The sequence below is a fragment of the Lepidochelys kempii genome, chromosome 8 (assembly GCF_965140265.1).
Source record: "Lepidochelys kempii isolate rLepKem1 chromosome 8, rLepKem1.hap2, whole genome shotgun sequence".
In the NCBI taxonomy this organism is placed as follows: Eukaryota; Metazoa; Chordata; order Testudines; family Cheloniidae; genus Lepidochelys; species Lepidochelys kempii.
This window is the reverse complement of record NC_133263.1, coordinates 50,205,103-50,228,287: the sequence shown is the minus strand read 5'-3', so window position 1 is coordinate 50,228,287 and position 23,185 is coordinate 50,205,103. Positions and strand designations below refer to the sequence as shown.

Genomic DNA, 23,185 nt, shown 5'->3' with positions numbered 1-23,185 from the left:
GACTCGTTCCCAGCCGCCTTAGAGACCCCATCACACGGCTGCAGGGAGTCCTGAGCGGGCTCTTCCCCCCCTAAGCCCCCTTATTCCGGGAGTGCCCGGGGAGCTGTTCCCCAAGCCCTTGTCCAAACCCAGGCGCTTCTCTTCCCCTCCCCGCGCTGGGGGGACCCACGGATGGCTCCCAAACGGGGGTGTCGGGGGGCATCCCCCAGCGCCAGTCCCTGCCCCAGGCTCCCTCCTGGCGCTGGCTCGGCCGGGGCCGGTGCAGGCTCCCCCCGTGCCCGCTAGGGGGCTGCGTGCGGGGCCAGGCCGGGAGAGGCGGCGGGGGGCGGGCAGGGAGTGGGGCGGGGGGGGGGAAGCCATGCTGCTGAAATTTAAGCCAGAGCCAGCCACAGCCGAGCCATCGCGGGCGCCCTCCGCCGCAGCCTGCGCCGGGGCTCTGCGCTGCGCGCCGGCAGGCTGAGCAGGGGCAGCCGGCTGGAGCTGGGAGCCGCCGATCCCCAGGGCACCTGCCGCCGCCGGAGCTGGCCGCCCGACTTGCTGTCCCCGCGGGAGGAGAGGGGCGCGGGGGAGCCGGCACCGCGGAGCACCGGAGCCTGGCTGCAGCTGCTGCCGGTAAGTCCGCGGCGGCCCCCGCTGGTTTTCAGCACCACGGAGAGCGCTGCCGGGAGCCGGCCTCGCTGCCAGCCCCGTGCGCTGGGTGCAGCCCCGCCCGAGGGCGAGCCGGGGAGCTCCTGGCACAGCGCGGTTGGGGCGGGGGGGGGTCGAGCCCCGGGTTCCCCCTGGCGGACCAGCCACGCAACCTGGCCGAAAGGGGATGCCACAAGTGGAGTGTCCCTGCCCGGGGCGGCGCAGGGCGGAGGCTGCTGGGGGTGCTCGCTGAGGATCGGGCCCTCAGTGGCTCGGTGATGGCTAGCGAGGGGCCGATTTGGCAAGTGGTGGGGCCTGAGGGGGGAGTTGCAAGGCTGGGTGCGCTTCTCTGCAAAGAGTCTCCACCGCGCTCGCCCTGGGGAAATGCTCCCTCCTGCATGCCAAGGCGGCCGGGCCAGGCCTTCATTGGACACCGTCCGGGACAAGCTCGGTTCCTCTGTGCGCTGTAGTTCAGTCCCTAGCCACGGCGAGCCCCCAATGGCAAGGCTCTTACCTGACCGCGTTCCCTCCTGCGCCGCCTGCTTTCCCACCTCCAGAGCCCCTCCTGGGAAGGGCCGGTGGGGGTGCCGTGCTCCCCTCTGAGTCTGGGGACCCAGCCCCCCAGTATGGTGTGGGGCACTGGGCTCAGGGAAGTGCCATGTGGAGGTCCCCACGGATTGGGGTCACTGAACATCCCATGCTTCTGAGAACCCCGATGTTCCAACTTGGAGAGCTAAAGTTTGTTTCCTTAAATTCCCCTGCATTTCCCCCTAGATAGGGTGCTCTTTGCTTTTTGCCCTAACTGTAGGGTGATATTCCTTACACAGCTGCCACCTTCCACCGAAGAACTGCCTGCAGATGGGGGTAGGCAAAGGGTTTGGGTTTTTTTGTTTTTGTTTTTTTGGTATGTTGTTTGGGCCAGATCATACACTGATGTAAATCAGCAGTTTTCCAGCAAAGTCAATGGAGCTAAATTGATTCACATCAGCTGAGGATCTGGCCTGATATTTTGTGAAGCACTTGGGGATACAGTAAGACCTCACTGATTTTAGAGGGGAAGCCAGAACCTGGGTGCAGATAGTAGAATGAGGGATGGGGTGGATGGGACCCAAGGAGGAAAGACATGGATGCAACTGACAAACCTGGACAAGAACACTGAGTGAGCCCTTTGGTGAATTTGTCCCTCTTTTCTTCTCATCTGAACTCTGGCCATTCCAGGGGACACCTGCCTGGCTTGACTACCCCTAGAGCTGTCCCTGGAAGTGAGTCTGAAGTGCCTGAAATTGACACTCAGGAAGTTTAGCTGATTTGGTTTTCCTTGCTGTGTAACACAGCTCTCATTTTGCAGGCTTCTTGTAGGTTTCCCATGAAGAGGGGATGGGGAGGGTTGGCTGAAGTGGAGATTTGGGCGTTTCCCACACACAAATGAATTAAATGCACTCCATTCACAATTACCGGTTACAACTTTTAACGGGGAGGAATGGGGCCCAGTGTAAGATGCTTACTGGAGAATCGGAGAGCTTGGTCCCAGGTGCTGGGTACTGCAGAGGTTTCAGTCTGGTTTTATTTTTCTGTTCTCCCCTGTGGAAAGTACATCCCTGCTTAAAGATCTCATGCAAACAGCCTGCAGTAGGGCTGGGGAGAATTAGGCCCAGTGTGGCAGAGGACTAGGAAGGAGTATTTCTTCCCCTCTGGCGGCTGCACCTTCTTCTTGCACCGCTTTAGACAGAGATCTCCTGTATATTTAATAGCTGTCTCCCAACCCTATTCAGGGACCATGTGCTGCGGGGGGAGAACTAAGGCCATTTGTTTTCAGTTTTTAACGATTCTTTATTTTAACTGAAAAATCCCTGGGTTTTACAAAAGCTATTGTTTGGTTTTGACTTGTTTTCTGTCCCAAATTTGAACCCCCTCAAGTACAGGAATGTATTGATTATTAAGAAAATCCAGTACATTACCGTAGGTAGATCTGTTGTGTTAATGTTAGTCTAAGTGTAAATATGTGGCTTTTAAACTAAGGCAATGCAGTGGAAGATACATATGTGTATTTGTAAGTGTACATACAGCTAATATACAGCTCATTAAAGAAACCACAGCATTCAACTGCTTTTACATTTCTCTAAATGCTGCTTTTTTGTACTCCTGTCCCCCAGTATTGACCCAATAGTTACCCAGAAAACTGTAAAGTGTTTTTTTGGTTTTTTTTTGGTTTTTTGGTACTGATTTCCACCCCCTTTTATAACTTTAAATAATCACTGATAAATTCATGGGAAATATAAAACAAAATAAATTCCAAATGAAAGGAATAACGAACTCTGAAGCTCTTTCTGTTTGTGGGCCAGCTTTCAGGGCTTGACAGCGCCTTGCTCTCTGGGAACAAGGCAGTTCCCTGTCTCTGCATTTGCCAGCTAGCTTACCAGGGCCTGTATTACTAAAGGAATGTCTGTTTTACCCTTGGATTTTTTGGACACCTTTCTGATTGCTCTGTCCTCATGGCTCTTCCAGCACTGGATGGGTAACATGCATGAGTTATATCGCTGGGCAGGGAAGCAGCAGTTTAATGCATGCACGTAAAGACTGGGCAAGGACAAACAGACAGGGAAACATAAACTCTGGCGATGGATAAACACTGCAGCTAGCTCTGCAGCCTTGGCAGAATGTGGCCTCCAGTCTGTTTGTTCATTAGGATATTGGGGATTAAACACACAGTTCTATTGAACCAACATGTCAATTTGCTGCAAGAAATTTGGAGTTCCTGCTCCTAAACTTACCCTACCTTTGGGCTGGGGGCTCAGCGCAGGACTTGAGTTTCTGAAGCAGATGATCAGCAGAACTGGGAATTAAGTGGTGGACGTAGTGGCCTTCTGAGCTCCATTTGTGCCGTCAACTTGTAAAGAGTTATTTAGGAAGATCTTCTGTCTGAATTGCTTTAGGGCTGCTCTCCCTTCATGCTGGAGAGCAGCATTTCCCAGCAGCTTCTACTGTAACCATGTGGAGCATAAAGAGCAGCTGGCTAGGCCAAGAGAGGTCCATGGATTGGGCATGTGGGCCCATGACTGTGGATGCACTAGCCAAAACTAATGCTGTAAGAAAGGCTGATGTTGCCCTGTCCAATCCTGCAGTGACCTCCTGGGCCAAGCCCGTTTACTTGGCCTTTGTGATCTTGGTCCCCTGCATAACTGCTGAGAAATAAGAAAGACTTAATCAAAGAAACTGGAAACAAAACGCAGTGAAGAGCTTTTTGGACCCCAGGTCCCCAGCTATAATCTGGTCCAAATCAGCAGCATATGACACTGCTTGGTGATCTATGGGCAATGAGTTTGGGTGCCTTACTGCCGTTTCTAGTGGTTAGGTCTCTTTATTGCACAAACCACCCTTGCAGCTGGCGCCCTACTTGGCAATTTCACCAGAGGCGCCAAATGCTGGGGGCTGAGTGCCTAGAGGCAGTCCCTCCGGGGCAGAGGGGGAGAAGCTTGCCTGGCTGCTGCCAGTTGTGTGCACAAGGCAGCAGGCTCCAGCACCACTCTCAGGGAGTTGCCTGTTCTTCTTTCAAAGCAAATTCTTTCCTGATGAGGACAGCCTGCTACCTAGTGGGCAGCACCCTGCATTGGCATGTGGGAAAACAGGTTCAACTGCCGGTCCTGTTTCCTGCTTGCAGTGCCTGGGTTTGCCTTATGGGCAGCACCTCAGCTTCTGAGACAGAAAGGTTGCTTCCTGGTCCAGATAATTAAAGGCAGTGCTTTCTGCTGAGCTCAGGAGTGGCATACTCAGGATTGCAGAGTATGTCACTCTCATAGGGCCTATGAAGGTGAAAGGTGGGTCCCATCTGCTCTTCCTTTGCTTTGGTTATCTTAGCAATGTAGTGATGGGGTCTGGGCACAAGCCTGGAGGCGTAAGGGAGAAGACCTAGGTTAGAATGGGGCTGGGAAGTGGAATACTCAAAGCTCTGAGATCCAGGGCAAAGAAGAAAACTCAGCCCTATCCTGACCCTGCTAGCTACAGATTCTGCTGGCTCTTTGACATGCAAAGGAGTATGGGCTAGTGGCTAAAGCACCGCAGTGGGAGGAAGGACTTTTGGGCCCTGACTTCCTGTGTGACTTTAGGCTAGGCCTTGTAAAGGCCTGATTCCAAACTCTTTCACCACTTTACAGTGGAGTCCAGAACCTCTGAGAATCAGGCCCTTAATGTCTCTGCTCCAATCTCCCCTTGAATGTGTGGTATCATTGCCCTCTTTCTAATCTACCTGCCTCACACAGGGGGGCTCATTAAGGCTTGTAGAGGGCTTTGCAACCCTTGGATGGAAGGTGCTGTAGAAGTGCAACCATACAATGCTGAGGTTCTTCAGCTAGCAGCACAATGCTGCCTTCCATGTGCAGGTGACTGTGCCAATCCAGACCCCTATGGAAAGGCTCTAGGCTGAGTTTATCCCCGAGGGCAGTATACTTACCACTAAATATCACCCCCTAATCTATGTAGCTATGCCATCTGAAGCCCTAGTCTAGGAGCCTTTTCACTAGTATAGTTTATTTCGTGTGGGGAACTGGCATAAGCTATACAAGCACTAGAACTGTTTTGCTGATATAAGCTGTGCCTCGTCTAGGGGGTTTGCTGAAATAAATATACCAGAAAACCCTCCCTAGTGTAGTCAAGCTCTTGGATGTTTCAGTGTACTGAAACCTGGACTGAGGTCTCCACCCCCAGATGCAGCTCTAGCTTTTCCAGAAAAGTTAAATTGCCCAATCCACTCTGTACCTGGAGTGACCCAAATAAAGTATTCTTGGGGGAGTGATGGTTTTAGATTTTGTTGTTGTTTTCACTGTAAAACCTCCATGCCCTTTGAAGTCCAACCACTCCACCCTCAATCTGCAGCTGTGGCCATTTGCTTGTTGTGGGTGCAACGTTTGGAGAGTCGTCACTCAGTTTAGTCCCAAAGTTCTACCCAACCCCCCCTCAGGCTTGTTCCTTAACCTTCTTCACATCAAAAATAACAGAGCAGGAAGGGGGGCTGTGGAAAGAGCTACTTACAAGGCAAGAAGAAAGCCCACAGCATTCTGTTTCCAGTAGGACTAATGGTTGTGTCCCCGCATACTGGATCCTCCATTTGGGCCCATTGTAGGGGGAGGCAGATGTTTGTGGATTATTGTTCAAAATGAATTCAGGGATGGTGAGAGGTACCACCATGAACCCTGGAGAACAAAGTCCACCTGAGACCTTGCCCCACCAACAAGTTATACCATAGTACTCCTATAGTTAAAGCAGTGCAGCCTCTGTAGTGTGGATGCTATTATATGGGTCTAAATGTTCTTATACTGGTATAGCTGTTCCTGAATGGGAAGGGGACTAAGCTATACTGGTATAATGCACACTTATACTAGTATAACAGTGTCCACCCTAGGGCTTATGCCAGTCTAACTAGATCACTAAACTATAACACCCCTAAGCTGAATGCTAATACCAGTGCAAAATCTATGCATGGACCAGGCCTCATTTCAGTCCCCAGACCACCTACAGGGCAGGCAAGGGGAGTGCACGGGTTCCCTCTACTAACATGTCTCAATCCCCACTCTCCACAGGCCACTCAATCCTTGGCCTGTTGTCTTGGAATGCCAATGAGGGTGTGAATTAGAACCAGCTGGCATGCGGGACGCGAGATCCTTGCACACAGGCCACTACAGGGTAAGAACTTCACTCACTGCTGCTCTGGGGCAGGTGACTGAGAAGTGAAGGGGCTCTACGACTGATCACCAGTCCTCTTGTTACTTTTGTGTCTGAATCTTTCTTGACTAGGTAGCAAAATGCAATAAACACAGTGTGAGAGGGATCATTAGCGGTGTAACTGTGTAGGGTATAAAGCAGGGCTTGAAGCATATTATATAAGCAAACATAAAGTAATCATAAATTAGATGGTGAAAGAAGTCAATTAATTGATGAAACTGCCCAAGCAGAAGAGAGAGGAAACCCAGCATGCAGGAGCTGAGGCACTTTGTGACGTGATACAGTATTAATTTGTAATCCCTTTTTTCTTTAATTGTGTCTGTAATGAGAAATTAAATGTCAACTTCATTGGATGCTGCTCCCCCAAAGAGAGAAGACATGTGCCTGGTCACAATGGGATTTTGCCTACAGGTGTAGCTGCATTGGTGGAAACACCTGGAGTGACATGACTTACAGTTTCAGAATAACAGCCGTGTTAGTCTGTATTCGTAAAAAGAAAAGGAGTACTTGTGGCACCTTAGAGACTAACCAATTTATTTGAGCATAAGCTTTCGTGAGCTACAGCTCACTTCATCGGATGCATACTGTGGAAAGTGTAGAAGAACTTTTTATACACACAAAGCATGAAAAAACACCTCCCCCCACCCCACTCTCCTGTTGGTAATAGCTTATCTAAAGTGATCACTCTCCTTACAATGTGTATGATAATCAAGTTGGGCCATTTCCAGCACAAATCCAGGTTTTCTCACACACACCCCCCCCCCCCCACACACACACAAACCCACTCTCCTGCTGGTAATAGCTTATCTAAAGTGACCACTCTCCTTCCAATGTGTATGATAATCAAGTTGGGTGATTTCCAGCACAAATCCAGGGTTTAACAAGAACGGCGAGGGGAGGAAAAAACAAGGGGAAATAGGTTTCAGAGTAACAGCCGTGTTAGTCTGTATTCACAAAAAGAAAAGGAGTACTTGTGGCACCTTAGAGACTAACCAATTTATTTGAGCATGAGCTTTCGTGAGCTACAGCTCACTTCATCGGATGCATACCGTGGAAACTGCAGCAGACTTTATATACACACAGAGAATATGAAACAATACCTCCTCCCACCCCACTGTCCTGCTGGTAATAGCTTATCTAAAGTGATCATCAAGTTGGGCCATTTCCAGCACAAATCCAGGTTTTCCCACCCTCCACCCCCGCACACAAATTCACTCTCCTGCTGGTGATAGCCCATCCAAAGTGACAACTCTCTACACAATGTGCATGATAATCAAGGTGGGCCATTTCCAGCACAAATCCAGGTTCTCTCACCCCCTCACCCCCCTCCCAAAAACCACACACAAAAACTCACTATCCTGCTGGTAATAGCTCATCCAAAGTGACCACTCTCTACACAATGTGCATGATAATCAAGGTGGGCCATTTCCAGCACAAATCCGGGTTTTCTCACCCCCCCACCCCCATACACACACAAACTCACTCTCCTGCTGGTAATAGCTCATCCAAATTGACCACTCTCCAAGTTTAAATCCAAGTTAAACCAGAACATCTGGGCGGGGGGGGGGGTAGGAAAAAACAAGGGGAAATAGGCTACCTTGCATAATGACTTAGCCACTCCCAGTCTCTATTTAAGCCTAAATTAATAGTATCCAATTTGCAAATGAATTCCAATTCAGCAGTTTTTCGCTGGAGTCTGGATTTGAAGTTTTTTTGTTTTAAGATAGCGACCTTCATGTCTGTGATTGCGTGACCAGAGAGATTGAAGTGTTCTCCGACTGGTTTATGAATGTTATAATTCTTGACATCTGATTTGTGTCCATTTATTCTTTTATGTAGAGACTGTCCAGTTTGACCAATGTCAATGGCAGAGGGGCATTGCTGGCACATGATGGCATATATCACATTGGTGGATGTGCAGGTGAACGAGCCTCTGATAGTGTGGCTGATGTTATTAGGCCCTGTGATGGTGTCCCCTGAATAGATATGTGGGCACAATTGGCAACGGGCTTTGTTGCAAGGATAAGTTCCTGGGTTAGTGGTTCTGTTGTGTGGTATGTAGTTGTTGGTGAGTATTTGCTTCAGGTTGCGGGGCTGTCTGTAGGCAAGGACTGGCCTGTCTCCCAAGATTTGTGAGAGTGTTGGGTCATCCTTCAGGATAGGTTGTAGATCCTTAATAATGCGTTGGAGGGGTTTTAGTTGGGGGCTGAAGGTGACGGCTAGTGGCGTTCTGTTATTTTCTTTGTTAGGCCTGTCCTGTAGTAGGTAACTTCTGGGAACTCTTCTGGCTCTATCAATCTGTTTCTTTACTTCCGCAGGTGGGTATTGTAGTTGTAAGAAAGCTTGACAGAGATCTTGTAGGTGTTTGTCTCTGTCTGAGGGGTTGGAGCAAATGCGGTTGTATCGCAGAGCTTGGCTGTAGACGATGGATCGTGTGGTGTGGTTAGGGTGAAAGCTGGAGGCATGCAGGTAGGAATAGCGGTCAGTAGGTTTCCGGTATAGGGTGGTGTTTATGTGACCATTGTTTATTAGCACTGTAGTGTCCAGGAAGTGGATCTCTTGTGTGGACTGGACCAGGCTGAGGTTGATGGTGGGATGGAAAGTGTTGAAATCATGGTGGAATTCCTCAAGGGCTTCTTTTCCATGGGTCCAGATGATGAAGATGTCATCAATATAGCGCAAGTAGAGTAGGGGCTTTAGGGGACGAGAGCTGAGGAAGCGTTGTTCTAAATCAGCCATAAAAATGTTGGCATACTGTGGGGCCATGCGGGTGCCCATAGCAGTGCCGCTGATCTGAAGGTATACATTGTCCCCAAATGTAAAATAGTTATGGGTAAGGACAAAGTCACAAAGTTCAGCCACCAGGTTAGCCGTGACATTATCGGGGATAGTGTTCTTGACGGCTTGTAGTCCATCTTTGTGTGGAATGTTGGTGTAGAGGGCTTCTACATCCATAGTGGCCAGGATGGTGTTATCAGGAAGATCACCGATGGATTGAAGTTTTCTCAGGAAGTCAGTGGTGTCTTGAAGGTAGCTGGGAGTGCTGGTAGTGTAGGGCCTGAGGAGGGAGTCTACATAGCCAGACAATCCTGTTGTCAGGGTGCCAATGCCTGAGATGATGGGGCGCCCAGGATTTCCAGGTTTATGGATCTTGGGTAGTAGATAGAATATCCCAGGTCGGGGTTCTAGGGGTGTGTCTGTGCGGATTTGATCTTGTGCTTTTTCAGGAAGTTTCTTGAGCAAATGCTGTAGTTGCTTTTGGTAACTCTCAGTGGGATCATAGGGTAATGGCTTGTAGAAACTCGTGTTGGAGAGCTGCCGAGCAGCCTCTTGTTCATATTCTGACCTATTCATGATGACGACAGCACCTCCTTTGTCAGCCTTTTTGATTATGATGTCAGAGTTGTTTCTGAGGCTGTGGATGGCATTGCGTTCCGCATGGCTGAGGTTATGGGGCAAGTGATGCTGCTTTTCCACAATTTCAGCCTGTGCACGTCGGCGGAAGCACTCTATGTAGAAGTCCAGTCTGCTGTTTCGACCTTCAGGAGGAGTCCTCCTAGAATCCCTCTTTCTGTAGTGTTGGTAGGGAGACCTCTGTGGATTAGTATGTTGTTCAGAGGTATTTTGGAAATATTCCTTGAGTCGGAGACGTCAAAAATAGGATTCTAGGTCACCACAGAACTGTATCATGTTCGTGGGGGTGGAGGGGCAGAAGGAGAGGCCCCGAGATAGAACAGCTGCTTCTGCTGGGCTGAGAGTATAGTTGGATAGGTTAACAATATTGCTAGGTGGGTTGAGGGAACCATTGCTGTGGCCCCTTGTAGCACGTAGTAGTTTAGAAAGTTTAGTGTCCTTTTTCTTTTGTAGAGAAGCAAAGTGTGTGTTGTAAATGGCTTGTCTAGTTTTAGTAAAATCCAGCCACGAGGAAGTTTGTGTGGAAGGTTGGTTTTTTATGAGAGTATCCATTTTTGAGAGCTCATTCTTAATCTTTCCCTGTTTGCTGTAGAGGATGTTGATCAGGTGATTCCGCAGTTTCTTTGAGAGCGTGTGGCACAAGCTGTCAGCATAGTCTGTGTGGTATGTAGATTGTAATGGACTTTTTACCTTCAGTCCTTTTGGTACGATGTCCATCTGTTTGCATTTGGAAAGGAAGATGATGTCTGTCTGTATCTGTACAAGTTTTTTCATGTAGTTGATAGATTTCCACTCCATACGGCTAAATGCAGTGCCTTGCATAATGACAGGTTTCAGAGTAACAGCCGTGTTAATCTGTATTCACAAAAAGAAAAGGAGTACTTGTGGCACCTTAGAGACTAAGCAATTTATTTGAGCATGAGCTTTCGTGAGCTACAGCTCACTTCATCGGATGCATACCGTGGAAACTGCAGCAGACTTTATATACACACAGAGAATATGAAACAATACCTCCTCCCACCCCACTGTCCTGCTGGTAATAGCTTATCTAAAGTGATCATCAAGTTGGGCCATTTCCAGCACAAATCCAGGTTTTCTCACCCTCCACCCCCCCACACAAATTCACTCTCCTGCTGGTGATAGCCCATCCAAAGTGACAACTCTCTACACAATGTGCATGATAATCAAGTTGGGCCATTTCCTGCACAAATCCAGGTTCTCTCACCCCCCTCCCAAAAACCACACACACAAACTCACTATCCTGCTGGTAATAGCTCATCCAAAGTGACCACTCTCCCTACAATGTGCATGATCACTTTAGATAAGCTATTACCAGCAGGACAGTGGGGTGGGAGGAGGTATTGTTTCATATTCTCTGTGTGTATATAAAGTCTGCTGCAGTTTCCACGGTATGCATCCGATGAAGTGAGCTGTAGCTCACGAAAGCTCATGCTCAAATAAATTGGTTAGTCTCTAAGGTGCCACAAGTACTCCTTTTCTTTTTAAGGGGAAATAGGTTACCTTGCATAATGACTTAGCCACTCCCAGTCTCTATTCAAGCCTAAGTTAATTGTATCCAATTTGCAAATGAATTCCAATTCAACAGTTTCTCGCTGGAGTCTGGATTTGAAGTTTTTTTTGTTGTAATATCGCAACTTTCATGTCTGTAATCGCGTGACCAGAGAGATTGAAGTGTTCTCCGACTGGTTTATGAATGTTATAATTCTTGACATCTGATTTGTGTCCATTTATTCTTTTATGTAGAGAATGTCCGGTTTGACCAATGTACATGGCAGAGGGGCATTGCTGGCACATGATGGCATATATCACATTGGTGGATGTGCAGATGAACGAGCCTCTTATAGTGTGGCTGATGTTGTTAGGCCCTGTGATGGTGTCCCCTGAATAGATATGTGGACACAGTTGGCAACGGGCTTTGTTGTAAGGATAGGTTCCTGGGTTAGTGGTTCCGTTGTGTGGTATGTGGTTGCTGGTGAGTATTTGCTTCAGGTTGGGGGGCTGTCTGTAGGCAAGGACTGGCCTGTCTCCCAAGATTTGTGAGAGTGTTGGGTCATCCTTCAGGATAGGTTGTAGATCCTTAATAATGCGTTGGAGGGCTTTTAGTTGGGGGCTGAAGGTGACAGCTAGTGGCGTTCTGTTATTTTCTTTGTTAGGCCTGTCCTGTAGTAGGTAACTTCTGGGAGCTCTTCTGGCTCTATCAATCTGTTTCTTCACTTCCGCAGGTGGGTATTGTAGTTGTAAGAATGCTTGATAGAGATCTTGTAGGTGTTTGTCTCTGTCTGAGGGGTTGGAGCAAATGCGGTTGTATCGCAGAGCTTGGCTGTAGACGATGGATCGTGTGGTGTGGTCAGATGTCAAGAATTATAACATTCATAAACCAGTCGGAGAACACTTCAATCTCTCTGGTCACGCAATTACAGACATGAAAGTTGCGATATTACAAAAAAAAAACTTTAAATCCAGACTCCAGCAAGAAACTGTTGAATTGGAATTCATTTGCAAATTGGATACAATTAACTTAGGCTTGAATAGAGACTGGGAGTGGCTAAGTCATTATGCAAGGTAACCTATTTCCCCTTGTTTTTTCCTCCCCCCCCCCCGACGTTCTTCTTAAACCCTGGATTTGTGCTGGAAATCGCCCAACTTGGTTATCATACACATTGTAAGGAGAGTGGTCACTTTAGATAAGCTATTACCAGCAGGAGAGTGGGGTGAGGGGAGGTATTTTTTCATGCTTTGTGTATATAAAAAGATCTTCTACACTTTCAACAGTATGCATCCGATGAAGTGAGCTGTAGCTCATGAAAGCTTATGCTCAAATAAATTGGTTAGTCTCTAAGGTGCCACAAGTACTCCTTTTCTTTTCATGACTTACAGTGCTGCTGTGTGGTTTAGCCTGTTTGGGGATTGAGCTCTTATCGCTGCAGTAGTGGAAAACCCCAAGTATGACATGCCATTCTCTGACACAGTGTGACTGGCACAGATGCCTATGACCTCAGGTGTGTCTTGCACTGCTGCAGCTATGCCAGTGGCTAAAATCCTGGAGTAGACAAGGCTGGAATCAGGTGGGACCAGCATGACTCTCACACACCACTATCCCATATCCCAACACCCCCACAATGGTTTTAACTGGGCATGTAGGGCCTAACTCTGCTGTGGAGCTAGCTCGAAGTGATCGCTACACTTGCTGGCTCTTACGTACTTGAAAGGTGAAGGGATGGTGATCAGCACTCCCCAAGGATAGTAGAGAATCCACCCACCTGATGATAGAATTGGTATCACATCATCCCCAAACTACGCAGCGCTAGCTGCCATGCTGTCGTATGTCAGGCAGAACGCACTAGAAGCTCGATGTATTTATATGAGCCAAGGGGGTAGATCATTCTTTCCTCTAGTCCCTTATTGGAAGGTTCATGGAGAGAATAAAAGGACAAAGGGAGACACGTTCTCTCTGACACACAATCCATCCATGTCTGATGGATTCTAGCAGAGACAGAAGCAACTCAGTCTCTTCCAGTAGCACGATTCCCTCACAATCTACCATTCTAGCTATACTTCATAACTTCCCTTTCTGTAATTTATGTCCTCCTGCATAGTTGCCATTTGTACCTGTTGCTCTATAATTGTTTTCTTCTGATAGTCTCTCACATGATTTCCCTTTTACATAGGAATGCCCTGACTTAAAGCAATCACATAGTGTCCCATACAGTCTAATTTGACCTCTAGTTAAAGACTGTCTCTACCCAGCCCCAACAGTGGTCGTTTCAATCAGCTTTTGTTGTAGTTTAAGAATCCTTTGACTATCCTGCTTGAGGGATGATCCCCTCTGTCTCATTTCAAGACAAACTAAGGAGTTCAGGCCATAGAGTTGTCCCTGCAAAGGTGGGAGTTAGTCACATAGACCAGTGCAGACATAGCATTAAAACTACATGAAATAACTCACTACAGGCCACCAAGCCTCCTGCTAAGTCTCTTCACTTGCAGTGTGGCTGTTCAGCATGTGGGAACCTGTGTGAGATTAGCTGGTTACCTCAAGGAGGGACCAAGCTGTACCGGGTTAGAGCTGTCTGCTGTTGTACTGTCTTATCAGTTCATCACCATAGACCTGAGCAGCTGGTGGCCTGTGGGCTTTTCATTCAGGGAAGGGCATTTGCAATACACGAGATACTAATCTGACTATGAGCAGTTGCCCTGTTGGTGGGAATCCCATTACTGTCAGTATATATAAATAATCCATTAATAGTTCCATTTCTGTACATTAAGATGCAACAGAAGTAGTGTTGCCCAGCAGCAAAGTGGTGGTCTTTGCCACTGCCCAAAAGGCCTCGAGCTCCAGGACCTTACCCCTGGAATCTGGCTGACTGGAGAAGAGGAGTATTTGTCCAGAAAGAGTTTATCCTACTTAAGTTTATCCATGTAGCACTGGGAAAGAGAGAAGTCAGTTTATTCCCCATGAAGCCAGACTTCTCCTGTCAGCTCTGGAGCTATGCCTGAGTTTACCATGCATTGGCTTGAGTCCCAGTCAGAACTCAGACATGTTGAGGCTTCCCTTTCCCTACTTAGCTTGACATCACAAGGGGCCAAACATTAAGGCAATTACATGCAGGATCTGGGTTCCATGATCAGAGGATTCCTGGATGGAGCAGTGAGTCTGAGGCAAAGTAGTAGGTGGCACTGCAGGGCATAGCTGATCGTGTCCAACTGTCTGATTTTGGGGAGGGGGGTCCTTCCTCTTGGGGGAGGTAAATGGGAACTCATCTGGTGGGCTTAGAGGAAGTCTGTCTAGTGAGAGTTGTGTGACTGGAATTTGAGGCATAACACTGAGACCACATCCCTTTGTGAGCCCCAAGAGGAAGAGAGGCAATTTTAGAGGGGCTCATGGGCACCAAATTCTAAATATGAAAAGTTTCATTCGAAGTTATGAGCAACCTTTGATCCCTGTCAATGCAGGAGACAGTGAACTTCGGGGCTAAGATGTTTTCAAACTTCCGCTGTACCTTCCCTTTGAAATACACAAGGCACATCCTACGTCAACTGTCTGAATCCATGATATTCCTTTCTGCCGTCTAGGGTATGTGGCCATGTTGCCACAAAATGCAACAGGTAACTGAGCAAAATACCAACTTGTAACAGCATTTAACTTATGTGAACCAACCAGCTGGGTGCAGACACATACAGGTTTCTGTGCTGATGCTGCTGGGACTGCCAGCCAGAGAGGTTTCCAAAGGTACCAGGAACAATGCCTAATCTACCCATCCATCATTTTAAAGGCAGGCAGAAAGGTTGCCGAGTTCCCTTCGTCATTGGAACGGATGGCTCCCAATGTCACTTGCCGGGTCAATGGCTGAACAATGGGATGCCCTGACACGTGTTTATAATCCCTGAGGGGAGCAATGGGCAGCCCAGCTTCCCTCTGCAACTGCGTTCTTCAGGGCACGGTTCTGCCAGCTTTAACACATGTGGAACACTGCCCTTCTCCACAGCTACTCCCGCTGAATGAAGGTGGCAGATGAAGCTGCTGCTTGACATCAATAAGCGTGGCAGAATCGGGCACTTAGCCATGCTGCTGCTTCATTCATGAGCATTGTCACTCACTGCATCCCTTTGCATTGGCTTTCCAGCAGCTTCTTCCTACGACCAGTGATTATTGCTTATTCATGAGGCTTGGTTTAGTCCTCCTTGGCATTAATTCACAGCTGGTATTTTATGTCTCTCAGCTGGTATTTAATGGTCTGGGTTGGCTGGCATTTTATATCTCCCTGGCATGAATAGTGTGGCTTGGCTGGTATTCTATATACCCGGCCTGGCTGGCTGGTATTCTAGGTCTCCTTGGCACTAACAAGGCTGATATTTCATATCTCTGGCTGATATTTCCATATCTCTGGGGCTTTAATAAGCCTAAACTGGTTGGCTTTTCATACCTCTTTGGTATGAGTATGCTCGCCTACTACATTTCCTTTATGCTATAGCTTAGGCTGCCTTTGATGCTATTTGGCCCCAGCTAATTGTCTGGAAATGGCATTTTAATACAACTAACCAGTGCCCTACCCTGATGCTAAACTTAACCAGATTTGCCCCCACTGGGTCTGTACTAGATGTTGCTCTCTCAACGTAGGGTCAAGCTGGTCTTTATGCTCTTCAATTTGATCTTTCTCGCTTCCCCTCTCTTCTAATTCTGACTCTGGGTTTTATTTCAAAACCATCATCCTTACTTTACAGTGATGTTTTCCGTTAGAACAACCTCTCTCAGCAGCCTCCTGGTGGGGCCCAGTAATTGTCTGAATTTTGTGATGCTTTGCGATGTCAAAGCCTGGAGTTTATATAGATTACTGTGAATTTATCTCCAGCAAATGCATCCAGAGAGAGCGAGCAAGGCTGGAGCCTGCCATGTGAGGCATTGTAAACACTGCGGTGCAGGGAACAGCAGTACTTGTGTATTCTGTGTTCGCCTAAATGGATTTCAGTAAAACATACACTTTAATAAGTTAGTTTTGTCAGCCCTGCCTGTTTAAGTGTCGATGGAGACCTTCCTGCCAGTTTGTAAATATCAAGGTTTAACCTTGGCTGGTAAAGTAGCAAAGAGGTGTGGATATTGGGTCAGGTGATGTTACAAGATTCTTTTCCTTTCCCCTGCCCCCACTGGCTTTCAAAACTCAGAGAGAAGTGAGCTCTTGGAGTGAGCATTCATAAGGATATCACTCTGCCCCCAGTGGCCAGCTGACACCAAAGAGCTGGAAGTGTGATTAAAGTACAGTGTGAAAAACTTAAAGGGACAGCAGCACAGGTGCCCAATAAAAGTGCTGTCTGTTGCCCAGAACGGCATCTCTAACCAAGATAGATGGAACTTGTAAACTCCACAATCAAACCTCCCATTCAAAGCCATCTATGTTTACAGATGTAGAAATGAAGTTTAATGTGGCTGAAAGTTGCCGTAAAAAGCAAAAGGCTTCATTTGTATCTCTACAGCAGACAGAGATCAATAGACATCCAGTGTGTGTCTGTCTGCATTTCCAGGCCACAGCACGTGGGCATATCCTTTCTATGTACACAAGTGCACATAATGATTAAAGCAAACCCCTCTGGGAGGAGAGTGACGGAGGGGTCTCCAGGTGTGATAGGGAATGAAGGTGTCACTGAGAAATGCTCTGCTCTCCCTAGAGACTTTTACAAAAAAAAAAAAAAAAAAGGATTTAAAAAGCAAATAATTCTAAACTCTCTGTTTTCATTCACAGCTAAAGTTAGCTTAAATTTGCCTGGTTGTTCGCAATCCTCAGAGGTGGCCATATCTCAGTGTCCTAGTACACGATGGACTATGCTCCCCTTATACGGGGTTATGTATCCAATACAGAGTGAGGCATAAGGTGGAAGCTTAGGCTTGATGGTCCATGATGCTGCTGAATGCGGCTGCAACAGATGATGATGTAAGAGCTCTGTATGTGGGAGCATGCTGTGGTTTGTGGAGGGCTATTTCAATGTTATGGCCAAATTCAAACTTTATAGAAGGCTTATAAAAATCATAAAACTTTTATTCTACCAACCCACAGAAGGCAGCAGAAATGAAAGCCAGTGCACTTTGATATGGGCTTTACACAAACTCTGGTCTCTGCTGTACAGTTGGCCCTGTCTTATTTATCCGTCCACCTCTACAGCCCCGTGACTGCAGTATTTGAGCACCTTGTTGTGTCTAGAGGACTTCCCACTGGGAAGGACATGGTGGAAGCAAGAAGTGAGTGGCGTAAGAGGAGCCAAACGTTGCAGACAGTGAAAGGGGAGTGGTTTTGTGGAGCTGCTGAGAGGATGAAGCGGTGTGCCAGCTCTTGTGATTTGTTCATGAGTTTGGTAATTATTTTGGTGCATTTCTTAAAGCCCCGGTTCCTGCACTGGTGAGTTTGAGTGAAAAATCTCAGCTTTATATTTTTAAGTGAGTTTCTAGCCCTCGCAGTTGCAGAGAAAAGCTCGAAAGTGCAAAGCAAGTGCAGCCTAAAGGCTCAGTAACCGCAAGGCAAATGGAAAAGAACCTCCAATTGCTTTTAAAAAGAAAAATCTCTGGCTTAAAAATTGTCTCATGAGTCGGGCCCCCAAATGATGACTTTGTAGAGCTTGAGGTTGGGGGTGCTGGTGCAGGGAGAGGAGTGCAAGAGGTGGTGCTGACAGGGTGGTAGGAGACTCTTAGGGGCAGAGGTGCAAGGGGTGGTGCTGACAGGGTGGTAGGAGACTCTTAGGGGCAGGGGTACAAGGGGTGGTGCTCCTAGTTCAGGTAGGAGATGCCCAGGGGCAGGCTGGGAGCAGCATAAGGGGGCTAAATGGCTGAGAAGTATGGAGTGGCAACAAAGAGGGGTAAGTCAGAGACAGGCCAGTAGGGAGCAAAACAGGGGGCTGGGTGTGGTGAGGCCTGGCCTGGGAGAGGCATGGAGAATCCCAGAGAACATGGGGTAAGGATTGAGGTAACTGAGGTTGCTGACAGCAACAGGCAGAGAAATGAGGGGCTTTCAGGTTCACCTACACAAGGCTAGCAGGTGGGGAGTGGTGCATGAAGGAAATGATAAGCAGGGGGTTGAAAGCTAATGGGCCAGACCCCCAGGTGAGGTAGGTCAGTACTGACTCCATGCAGCTATGCTAGTTTGAATCAGCTCTACACTCGGCTTCAGGCATGTGGACAGAGGAGGACGCGTTCTCAGACCTCAGACAGCTGTCACTGTCCTATGTACATGTAGTCTGTTAATGATGGAGCTTGAGCTTTTCTGTGCCCCTTTAGCTGTAAGAACGGTGGCATTTCCCAGGCTGTTGGCCCTGTGAACACTTACACTGTGATATGTGTGTACACAGTCTGAGTCCTGCTGATGGGAATGTCCAGTTAGCCCATGTTTAGTTATGTCCCCATAGCTTTCCTATGCTGTGCAGTGGCTTCACCCTCTGCCACTTTATCCTGCAGTGTAAGCTGCCTAGCCTTCTGCTTCTGCCAACCCTGAGGCTGTCAAACCATCAAACACTAGACTACTAGCTAGCCATATCACAATAGCCCACCTGGAGGCTCCATTGGGCTAAGCGGAGCATCCCTGCCGCAAAGAACTCATGCTCTAAGGAGGCAAGACTGACGAAGTGGCAGGAGGGGAAACTGGAACACTTGCCCAAGGTCACACAGCAGGGCATTGGCAGAGCTGGGACTAGAACCCAGGTTTCCTGAGTAACGGGACCTTATCCATTGGACTATGGCGCTTCTCACTGCATCTTTGCTGCACTCTGAATTCCCCAGGCCAGCGTCGTCTCCTCATGAACTATGGTGGTCTGGAACAAGCCAGCCAGCTGTCATCATTTTAGAAAGGTAGGAGCTGGTTCATAGGCTGGGAAGTCAGTGCTCCCCTCTGGGCGGGATGCTGAGCACGAATCTCCAAAGGGCCCTGTCTGGCTTCAGCAACATGCCAAAGGTTTCAGCAGCTCTCTAGGAAATGAGGGTTATACCACTACTTTAGATTGGGTTTAATTTGTGCCAGGGCTTGGCAGTTCAGAGCCCCGGCACCTCCGGGCTTGGCAGTTCAGAGCCCCGGCACCTCCGGGCTTGCTACATCAGTTATAAATGTTTTGGTTTTGTTTTTTTTTAAATTGCTTGAGCCACGGCACCGCTTTCAGTACAAATCACACACTGATTTTAGACCTCAGGATAGCTGTGAAGGGAAGGATGGGCCTGTGGTGAAGGTACTCGATGGGTGGCTCAGGAGATCTAGAGTCCGGTCTCGGCTCTGTCACAGATTCCCCATGTAACCGTGGCCATGTCACTTCATCTCTGCGTTTCCACTCCCCATCCATAAAATGGGGATGTTGCTACTTTTGTCTGCCTTGTCTATGTATGTTGTTTAGCCTCTAGCCGGGGGCGCACTTCTCACTCTGTCTGTCCAGCAGATAGTATAGGCGGGGCCCTGATGCTGGTTCAGGTCTCTAGGCACCTACCATAATATAGATCATTTATTAAACAATCCCCAACCTTCAAGGGGCTAACAAGGTAGGGGTGTGTGTGTGGTGGGGGGCAGGACATATTCTGGTCTCCTGTGCTCTTAATAGTTGCCAGTGACACTAGCTAGGTAAAAAGCAGGGAGTGGGATGTGAGCACATGAGTGTTTAGCAGAGAAGCAGCATTCCTCAGCCCGAGCTTTGCCACAAAGACTTGGCCCAATTTCTGCGTGTGGGAATTCAGAATTTTTGTTGTGGAGATGCAAGGAGCTACTGCCCAGGGAGGGAGGGAGGGAGTGGAGTTCTCCTATCCAGGGGCTTTGCAGCTTGGATCTAGATGTTGATAGGCATTTTAAAAGCTGCATATCAGTTAATCTCTTATTAAAATTGTCTGAGGCTGAAAAGCCAGAGTTATTAACATGCAAAGCAGGAGCTGACCCTCACTCCCTGCCTTTCTTCCTACCCCCTCCCCATTTGTATTTTGTCGGCTTAATTTAGTGAGCTGGAGAGCTGAGGTTCTGCTTGCTGTCCCTGGGGAACAGTCTCTCTCCTGCCTTTGTCTGGAAGGCAGGTAAGCCAAGTTAGTTTCCTGAGTGTTGCTCTTTCTCTGCTGGTAAGTTGGTGGAGTGAGCTGGCTGTTCAAGATCACATCTCTCTGCACTAGTTTCCCATAGAAAACAAACACACACACAGGAGTTGTTACCAGTTGACACACCTGGAGAGAGAATAAGTAAGCTGGTTTCTCAAGGGAGATGGAAGGGCTGGAGATCCATTGAAGTCAATGGGTATCAAGTCTATTGGCTTTGGCTCAGGCCTTGCATTATTGTGTTTGGGTACAAGATGTCAGAGATGGAGGAGGCTGTGGGCTCCCTCCCCTACAACAATGCCACAAGGAAGGCCATTTCAGACATGATGAGAGCCAAATGACCCCAAAGGTACCCAGTATGGCAACAGCAAATATGCGAGGGGCTAGGGTCGGGGTGTAAGACACAATGGGGTTTAATAGTCTCCTGTATCTTCAGAATCCTCTTTGCCAGTCTCAGGTGTCTTTGCTAAATAATAGGCAGGTTCGCTAGTTGTTTGTACTTCCCCAACCCCTCTTCAATAGCTCTGCAGTGGAGGAGAGATGGTTAAAGAAGAAATGGTGTCTAATGAGCACAAGGAAAAGGGAAAGAATACCTCTAAACCCTCGCTCCATGCAGCATAACCATGGAGGCTGCTGCGGCTTTATTTAAGAAAATTGTCTGTTCTGTTTGTTCAACTCGTTTTCATCTCGAAAGAATCAGCTTGGAGGCTATCTCTAATGCCAGGGAATCCACTCTGCCAGAGCATGTTGCTATTGATTTGTGTGTCAGCAATTCAAATGGGGGTAGTTAGACAGGAGCTGAGCACCTAATAAAAATTCAAATTGTTTAAAAAAACAAATGAGGGAAAGTGGCTGAGCAACGAGGACAAAAGAAGTGTAAAATGCTAATGGCCAATGCAAGTAACAGAGACAAATCCAGCTTCTTCCTCTCTCATCTGACACCTTTCCTGCAAATTCAAACTCCAGAGAAGAATTGCCCCTCCCTATTTATGCCGTTAGAAGCAAAGGGCAAAACCTCTGGCTGGTGTAACTCGGCATCACTCCACTGAAGTCAGTGGAGTGATGATGATTTACACAGCTGAGGATCTAGCTGTCTGAGTTCACTCCTAATTCTTCATTGCAATGCACATTGGTATTAGGCTTCCTTCCACGCCCAGGTGGCAATTATCTTGGTTCTTGCAGACAAAACTGGAGGTGCTTGGGGTTTTTCAGAACTGTGTGGCATCTGCAGGTAGGCTGATGGGGCTGGGATAGTGAGCCATGATTGGAGGAGGAGTGAGTGCAACAGTAGCAAGTTGCACTGGTAGGGCTCTGAGGCCCAATACTGGGACAGCCAGGGCCTTGCAGGTCAAGACAAAGTTACTTTAGCAAAGCTGTGTGTGTGAAGTTTGGGCAGTGGTGGGCTCCAGCTTGTGCCCTAAATTTCACTATGATCCCACTCAGTCCCAAAATCCAGCATAAGACAGTACGTAATTGCTCCAGTTGGAGAGTCACAGGGCAAGCTTAGAAAAACCACTCACATACAAGGTCTTGATTTGTGTTTAGGGGGGAAATATGATCAAAGCATGAAAGCACATGAATTACTCAAGACACCAGAGTGTGTAGAGAAAAGAGAGATTCCACTCATCCTGTGGAAAGGTATCGGGAGAGCACCTCCTGGGAACCCAAGCAGCACTGCAATCACAGAGCAGATCAATCAATGCTGCATCCATACGTCTAAAATCACTTACGGCTATCCTAGCAAGTGGGTGAGGTTAAAATCCCAGGGAGTGGGCCAGCCAGCTTTCAAATTGCAAAAAGGGAGCAAACAAATCACAAACACAGGCAGCAAGGGATGGTCCCGTGCCAGGGGCTTCCAGCAGTTCTGTATGGGTGGCTTGGGGAAAGGGTGTAGGAGGGGCATGCCTGGTCCTCAAAGATGATGGGAGGAGAATCCTTCTAAAGCACAGCTGATCTGAGGGATTGTGTAGCAAAGTTAAAGGGAGGATGATGATGATGATGATGATTGCAGTAGTAGCTAGAGGTCAGAGATGAGACCAGAAATCCATTGTGCCAGGAACTGCACAAACTCCTAGTGAGAGACTGTGCTGGCCCCCGAGATTTTGCAATCTAAATAGATGAGGCAGACAAAGGGAGTGGTGGTATTTTCCAGAGACTTGGTCAGCATCACCAATGGAGAGCCTGGGATTGGCTGCATCCCACTCCCATGCCCTAGCTACAAGACTACCCTTCCCTTCTGGCAGGCTGTCATGTTACTAAAAAAACCTACCTTGAGAGGTCCCTGGGATGGGGGGTAAGAAGGTGACATGACTAGAAACATTTGAATGATTTTTAAAAATTCAGTGAAAACAGAATAGGGAAGGAGAGGGTGGGATATTTAACCAGGATCATTGTCTAATTAGACAATCTGGACAGATTTGTGGATCTGAACAGATGTTTATGCAGGTAACAGGCAGCTGTGGGAGATGGGGCACCAGGGCTGTCCATAAATTACATAACGCATCAGAGAGTGGGTGGGTCCTTTAATTTTGTGTTTGGGTCAGTGTTAAACTGTTGCAAGGACTAGGTGGGACTTGAAAATGGCCAAAAAAAAGTGTTGCACAATTTATGGCCAGCCCCTCTACCCTAGCGTCCTTTAGTGAACCATAAACGTCTGTGCTCGGCTTCCCCATAACTGCAAAATGGGGAAATATTTCCCTCCTGGGGGCATTATGAGATGTAACCGGTAAATGCCTGGGAGGTGCTCAAGTGCTTTCAGTGATGCCCGGACCCAGCTTCAGAAAACAATGAGCTCATTTTACTATCAAAGCTGAATGAGCATCAAAGGGTAAATTAATTTTACCAGCTCCATTCTATTTTTAATCATTCAGGTTATTA

General features: G+C 47.9%; 1 protein-coding gene across 6 annotated transcripts in view; it reads left to right on the top strand.

Moving 5' to 3' along the window:
* The window catches only part of TNR (tenascin R), a 375,512-nt gene that overhangs the window by 78,733 nt on the left and 273,594 nt on the right, over positions 1 to 23,185 (top strand). For 4 of the 6 annotated variants that reach the window (XM_073356467.1, XM_073356466.1, XM_073356465.1 and 1 more), the window contains exon 1: positions 393 to 612. The exons of 1 other annotated variant lie outside the window; for it this stretch is intronic. The gene's annotated coding sequence lies outside the window, so the exon portion shown is untranslated. Of the gene's footprint in view, positions 1 to 392; positions 613 to 6,268; positions 6,304 to 23,185 lie in introns of those variants that run through there. One more of the 6 variants, XM_073356464.1, reaches the window with a different exon arrangement.